The following is an 8,247-nucleotide window of genomic DNA, read 5'->3' on the forward strand; positions in this document are numbered from 1 at the left end:
CTATAAACAGTATGCCAAATTCTAGCCCATGATGTACTCTTAAGGAGCCTATCGTTACCCCTAGAGGTCCAATGACCTTATGTTATTTTCAGAGGTAGACTGACTGACAGCCAAAACAGCCTATCACTCCATCTAAACTTGAATCAATTGTCACTTGCGATACAGTCCTAGAAACATAAAGCCCTCTACGTTCATATCAGATCAATTATTTCACAAATGCAAAATACACTTACTGTACACTGTTTCAAACGGCTTTATACGTTGCAGCCAACAATATTTTCCAGTAAGTTTCTGGCTGCCTTCGTTACACACAGGTGTTCTGAGCATTCTAGATAGCTAATTAGCACAGGTGGTCCCTCTGTCTTCCATATTCACGCAGTGTAACATGGAGATATGGCCGTGTGGGAACACTACCCCTCCCACCCCAAAAAAGGTGTCTCAATTTAACGTTTTATTATAAATATATATATATATTTTTTAAATGTACTCCACCATACAGAAGACACCTTCGTCCAATAACTTATGTGTAATGGAACTGAGAGTCATGACCAAATTCATGATACTAATAAACATTTACATATAGTATTTTTGTGTGTGTAATGAATGTCTATTAAAGCATAACATAAATAAACAATTACATCCAAATGTAAATATTTGTTATTAATATAATGAATTTCGCATACTATTTATAGGGCTAAGTGAACACACAGTTGTAAACAGATGCACGCAGTAGTCTTTCATCAAACCAATGTTATATCTTGCGAGATGATTGTCCTATTATTTTAAAGCCCTTACACGTCGTCGTGTCAACATGAGGGTTGAACCTCGGCCCTCTTATCCACAGAGCAGGGAGAGAAGACTTAATTTGTTGTCGGCTTCAAAACCATGATCAAAACTAGCTAACGTTAGTGTGAATAAATCAGCAAGCTAGGTTAGATTAGCTAGCTACGTTAGCTATTTTATCCGAACACCTCGAATAATACTACCTATAGTTAAATACCTAGGCTATCTTAAATAACAGAGCAATAATAATAATAAATAACACTATTGGCATCATAGCTAGATAGCTAAAAACATAACAGTAACGTTAGCTAGCTACGTTTGCTAACCCGGCTGTACTAGCTAGTACTGGTAACGCTAACTAGCTATGTAATCAAGTCTGTATTCGTACCATTTTTGTATGTAATCCATGCCCCCCGTGATTCAGCTAGCTAGTACTGTAGTCATTATACCAGAAATATAACTGTCGATGATAATTAAGCGACCAGTTACTTACGAAGTGGCTAGATCGTTTTGTTGACGTCTTTTCGCTTCTTTCCCCCTTGACAGCTTTCAAGCGATACCTCACTTCTTCTTCGGTGAGGTTTAACAGTGGATGGCATCCAATAAAAGTTGCATTATCGCCACCTACTACTACTACTTCTTCTTCGGTGGAGATTATCGGCGGTTGGCATCCAACGTTGTGGTGCATTACCGCCACCTACTGTACTGGAGTGTGAGACAGAGAGAAACTAAATCCTATCTGACAGCCCCGTTGCTCTTAAAAAATAGAAAATATTTGAGACTATATCTAATGACGTTCTACTCAATCCACTCTTTAAAATAATTTCCTGTATCCCCTTCTCCCTCATACTAGATATCAGCCTCTCTCTTTCCCTCTGATACTGCCCACACTGTGGCAATACATGCTTCACGGTCTCTGTTTCCTGGCAATAATCACACTTTCCTGTTGGATGCTTTCCTGTCACATTTAAGTCTAATTTAACCGGCTGTGTCTCACCCTTAATCTTGTAAAAAATAGCCTCCTCTCTTCTGTCCCTTCCTGCCGTACTCCCCCCGACTTTCCTCTGTACTTGAAATAAATGCCTGCCCTTAGTATCTTTATTCCACTGCTCCTGCCATCTCTGCACCATCACTGTCCATATCAGTCTTTTTGCCTCTGTCTTGCTCATTCAAACTACAACATCCCCATTTCTTAGTGCTTGTTTAGCCAGTACATCAACTGCCTCGTACCCTTCCACCCCACATGGGCTGGGACCCAAGTAAATCTTAGCTGTATACCCATCTGTCTAATCCTGCAATGGGTTTGTAGCACCTCATAAAGCAGGTCTTGTCTGCTACGTGATCTAAAGGACTGGAGACTAATTAACACTGCACATGAATCAGAGCAAATAATCCTCTTTCTGGGTTGACTTCCTCCACCCACTGCAAGACCAACAGTATGGCCATCAATGTTGCCGTATATACAGCCATAGGATCTGTAATACGTTTCCTGACTTCCACCCCACATTCCTGCACTACAAATGCTGACCATCTTTTGAACCATCTGTGTAAATGGATACAAAATCCTGATACACAATATCCAAGGACAGGAGGTGTCAGGTAGCCGAGTGGTTAGAGTGTTGGACTAGTAACCGAAAGGTTGCGAGATCAAATCCCTGAGCTGACAAGGTAAAAATATGTTGTTCTGCTCCTGAACAAGGCAGTTAACCCACTGTTCTTAGGCTGTCATTGAAAATAAGAATTTGTTCTTACCTGACTTACCTAGTTAAAGAAAGGAAAAATAAAAAACCCAGATGTCTGTTAAACAAATCAGATGGCTCAATGCTATGTTTTCCCAACACTTCTAGATCAACTACTGGAAGTGGGAGTAGCCATGGTGGTTTTACAGGAAAAGCTACCATTGGACTAAACTCCCTTCCGTACAGTCCTATCTCCTTTGCCTGGGTATTACCCACCCACCCAAAGCTTGTGTTCTGTCTTTGCTCATGTTCCCAGCATGCCTGTAGGATGAGACATTCAGCACCTTCTTACACTTTCTCACCACTCTCTCAGTGTGTTCTGCCCAGGTCAGTCTAGTACACCCCAAGGAACCTGAAGACCCCCACACTCTCCAAGTTTCTCCCATACAACCTCAAGCATACCTCATCTCCCACCTTCTTCCTGGTAAAGAACACTGTCTGAGTTTTCTCTAGAGAACCTGAATCCCCACATTAATGGCCACCGCTCTACCTCATCTATTGCTTCCTGTACCTTCCTGACTATGTATGGCACATTTCTTCCCTTCTTCCATAAGGCACCATCATCTGCAAGTAACGACCTCCCAATATCCAGCTGTACCTGAGAGTAAACATAATTGATCATGATTGAGAACAACATAGGACTAATCACGCTCCCCTGTGGTGTACCATTATCCACCAGGTAGCTGCCTGATAGTGACTTTCTCACCCTCACCTGGATAGACCTTCCAAACAGGAAATCCTTTATTCAGTTGTACATTCTTCCTCCATCCCCATAATATCAAGCTTGATTAACACTCCCTCCTTCCACATCATATCATACGTCTTCTCCACATCTTCTTCTATGATATCATGGGGGCCGAAAACAAACGTTTAAAGTGCATGCCGCCACCTACTGTGCTGGAATGTACTATCAATCATGATTTGCCCAATTCTGTACTATCATGAAAATCAAAACCAAAACCAAAATCAAAACCAAATAGATCCCTAACTTCTACCACCCCCCCCCACCCCCCCCCAAAACCCCATCCCCAACCCCATTTAACTTTATCTATATCATGCTGAAACACTCCAACCCTAGGATTGTTCAGAATGTCAACAGTAACATCTGTTACCCGCATTATCTCTTTTGCCTTCTCCACAATAACCTTCAACCTAGCATTTGTGCTTTCCACAACCCGAGGCGTATTGGCAACCTTAACAATAAAAGCTATGAAGTTAACTTTATTCATTTTCAGTGTCCTTTGACACCACACATTCATGAGCACAAGATTTCTAAACAGGCCTCGAAACCATGCCAGGAACACCAGATGCACCAGCCCCAAAAATAGGTCCACTTACTACAGGTACATCCATGTAAACTCCATCAGCCTGACAGTAGGTCCACTTACTACAGGTACATCCATGTAAACTCCATCAGCCTGACAGTAGGTCCACTTACTACAGGTACATCCATGTAAGCTCCATCATTCCGCACAGTAGTTCTACCAATCTGTTTTATGGCTTCTGCATATGATACATCACGACTGATCCTAGATCAAATCAAATTGTATTTGTCACATGCGCCGAATACAACTGGTGTAGAGTGAAATGCTTACTTACAAGCCCTTAACCAACGACGCAGTTTTTAGAAAATACCTAAAAATAAAAAAGAATTTAAAAAAAAGAGGTAAGAATAACAAATAATTAAAGAGCAGCAGTAAATAACAATAGCGGGGCTATATACAGGGGGTACAGGTAACGAGTCAATGTGTCAATGTGCGGGGGCACCGGTGTCGAGGTAATTGAGATAATTATGTACATGCAGGTAGGGTTGTTAAAGTGGCTATGCATAGATAATAACAGAGTAGTAGCAGCGTGTGGGGGGGGGGGCAAATTATCTGGATAGCCATTTGATTAGCTGTTCAGGAGTCTTATGGCTTGGGGGTAGAAGCTGTTTAGAAGCCTCGAGGACCTAGACTTGGCGCTCTGGTACCGCTTGCTGTGCGGTAGTAGAGAGAACAGTCTATGACTAGAGTGGCTGGAGTCTTTGACAATTCTTAGGGCCTTCCTCTGACACCGCCTGGTATAGAGGTCCTGGATGGCAGGAAGCTTGGCCCCGGTGATGTACTGGGCCGTACGCACTACCCTCTGTAGTGCCTTGCGGTCGGAGGCCGAGCAGTTGCCATACCAGGCAGTGATGCAAGCCGTCAGGATGCTCTCGATGGTGCAGCTGTAAAATCTTTTTGAGGATCTGAGGACCCACGCCAAAGGGGGAATAGGTTTTGTCGTGCCCTCTTCACGACTATCTTGGTGTGCTTGGACCATATTAGTTTGTTGTTGATGTGGACGCCAAGAAACTTGAAGCTCTCAAGCTGCTCCACTACAGCCCCGTCGATGAGAATGGGGGTGTGCTCGGTCCTCTTTTTCCTGTAGTCCACAAGCATCTCCTTTGTCTTGATCACATTGAGGGAGAGGTTGTTGTCCTTGCACCACATGGTCAGGTCTCTGACCTCCTCCCTAAAGGCTGTCTCGTCGTTGTCGGTGATCAGGCCTACCACTGTTGTGACATCAGAAAACTTAATGATGGTGTTGGAGTCGTGCCTGGCCGTGCAGTCATGAGTGAACAGGGAGTACAGGAGGGGACTGAGCACGCACCCGTGAGGGGCCCCCATGTTGATGATCAATGTGTCGGATGTGTTGTTACCTACCCTTACCACTTGGGGGCGGCCCGTCAGGAAGTCCAGGATCCAGTTGCAGAGGGAGGTGTTTAGTCCCAGGGTCCTTAGCTTAGTGATGAGCTTTGAGGGCACTATGGTGTTGAACGCTGAGCTGTAGTCAATGAATAGCATTCGCACTTAGGTGTTCCTTTTGTCCAGGTGAGAAAGGGGAGTGTGGAGTGCAATAGAGATGGCATCATCTGTGGATCTGTTGGTGCGGTATGCAAATTGGAGTAGGTCTAGGGTTTCTGGGATAATGGTGTTGATGTGAGCCATGACCAGCCTTTCAAAGCATTTCATGGCTACAGACGTGAATGCTACGGGTCGGTAGAGTCCTACAAAAACTATCCGTCTGAGAAAACATCCGTCTGTTCGCGCGCCACGAAGAGGACACGCGCTTACTAATTTTACTTTTCTATTGAACATACTTCTTTACATATGAAATATTATAGTTTATTTACATTTTAGGATACCGGATGATTAATTAAATGATTAATTAGAAACGTAGATTGACTTCTTTGAACAAAGTTTAGCGGTAGCTTTTTGGACTCGTTTGTCTGCATGTTGAACAAGTGGATTAACGTAAACTAACTCACTACATCGCGCTGGTCCGTACAATTGACCTTATTTTAGCGCCAAAAAAAACGTAATACTTCCAGATAAACTGTAATATCAATACCGTTGTAAAGCACAATTTCTCCCCTTTCTGACAAAATCAATGACGAGACCTTCACGATGCCCATCTCTGCATGATTCAAGAAGGCAATGAGCTCCGTCAGGTCTTTTTAAAAATGGCAGGTGGGGAAGCGAAACCTATTGCGTGATAGTGAGAAGGAGTGATGTTGTGTGGGGAAACCGCTTTTTTTCACTCTATCTGTCCAACTTATCACCTCTAAAATTTAAATAAAACACTATAAAGAGTTTATATAATGTGTCATTACATACCTATTTGAAGGTTTGTGTTGAATTTGAATCGGGTTTTTAGGGCGGTGCTAAAGTGATCTTCAGAAGTAAACAGCGGCTTTGGAGAGTCATGATAGCTTGTAATGATGATGCAAAAAATGACTAGGTATCCCCCCTTACCTTGTCCCTATCTTGTTTTTAAACAGTGAGAGAAGTGCTAGACCTGGTGGAGAGAGGCTGTAAGACAGAATTAGTTGCTTTATGCGTGCTGTACGTTACGCCATGACACGCCACGATGTAACGTACAGCATCGGAGGCGTCCGTTTTTTCAACTTTTCTCCAATACTATAGAGCCATTACCATGTCAATCAATGCTTGAATAGAAACGTAGTTCACACCCCAGATTTTGATGACAACACAGTCGCCATAGTCCACAAAAACAATCACAGTTAGTTTTCTTTGCAGCCTCGTTTGAATATCGCGGTTGTGCATATTTGTACAGAATGGGGTTAGCGTACGTTACTGAAATCGATGGCGCCAACTAAACAGACTTTTTGGGATATAAAGACGGATTTTATCTAACAAAAACGACCATTCATGTTGTATACCTTGGGATTGCGAACAGAGGAATATTTTCAAAAGCCTGTGATTTATTTAATTTTGTGAAGCCTGTGCTGGTTGAAAAACATGTTGATGTGGGGCGCCGTCCTCAGACAATCGCATGGTATGCTTTCGCTGTAAAGCCTATTGTAAATCGGACAACGCAGTTAGATTATGGCTTGGGGGCGCTATTTTCACGTCTGGATGAAATGTGTGCCCAAAGTAAACTGCCTGTTACACAGGCCTAGAAGCTTGGATATGCATATAATTGGTAGATTTGGACAGACACTCTAAAGTTTCTAAAACTGTTTGAATAAAGTCTGTGAGTATAACAGAACTGATTTGGCAGGCGAAACCCCGAGCACAATCCATCCAGGGAACAAAATGTTGATGTTAATCTGTTTTCCATTGGTTTTCTATGGCAAGGTCGTTTTAATAGAAATATCCTTGCAGTTCCTATAGCTTCCACTAGATGTCAACAGTCTTTAGAAATTGGTTGATGTTTTTCTTTAGAGAAATGAAGAAGTAGCCCTGTTATTTTCCTGTGTCACTCTAATGATTTGGTGCGGGTGACCTAGAACATGCTTTCTTTGTTTTCGTCCGGTATTGAACGCTGTTTATCCCGTCTTAAATTGTATTGATTATTTACGTTAAAATATACCTAAAGTTGTATTACGAAAGTTGTTTGAAATGTTTGGACAAAGATTACAGGTAATTTATGAGAGATTTTGTAGTCATGTAGCGTGAGTTGGAACCAGTGTTTTTCTGGATCAAACGCGCCAAATAAATGGACATTTTGGATATATAACGACGGAATTAATCGAACAAAAGGACCATTTGTGATGTTTATGGGACATATTGGAGTGCCAACAGAAGAAGCTCGTCAAAGGTAAGGCATGAATTATATCTTTATTTCTGAGTTTTGTGTCGCGGCTGGCGGGTTGAATTATGATTGTCTGTCTTTGTTTGATGAGGTGCTGTCCTCAGATAATAGCATGGTTTGCTTTCGCCGTAAAGCATTTTTGAAATCTGACACTGTGGCTGGATTAACAACAAGTGTAGCTTTAATTTGGTGTATTGCATGTGTGATTTCATGAGAGTTTAATATTTATAGTAAATTAATTTGAATTTGGCGCTCTGCCATTTCACCGGATGTTGTCAAATTGATCTCACTGAAGGGATTTGATCCATAAGAAGTTTTAACAAGAATTTAAGCTTTTAAATGATATAAGTGTTCATGAGTGTTTAATATTACGATTATTTATTTGAATTGCGCACCCTCCAATTTCACCGGATGTTGTCGACTGGTGTGCCGCTAGCGGGACGCCTATCCCTAAGAGGAACTTCTTCTGTGGATTTTATATGGCGGTTGGCAACCAACTTTAAGGTGCATCACCACCACCAACTGGACTGGAGTACAGAGCAGAGAGTGAAGAATCCTACACAATATTATTGTCTCCCTAAGGAAACGAAATACATAATTAAATACTACATCCCCTGAAGATTTCCCCAGCAGTTCACTTAAT

The sequence above is a fragment of the Salvelinus alpinus genome, chromosome 5 (genome assembly GCF_045679555.1).
Source record: "Salvelinus alpinus chromosome 5, SLU_Salpinus.1, whole genome shotgun sequence".
NCBI lineage: Eukaryota > Metazoa > Chordata > Actinopteri > Salmoniformes > Salmonidae > Salvelinus > Salvelinus alpinus.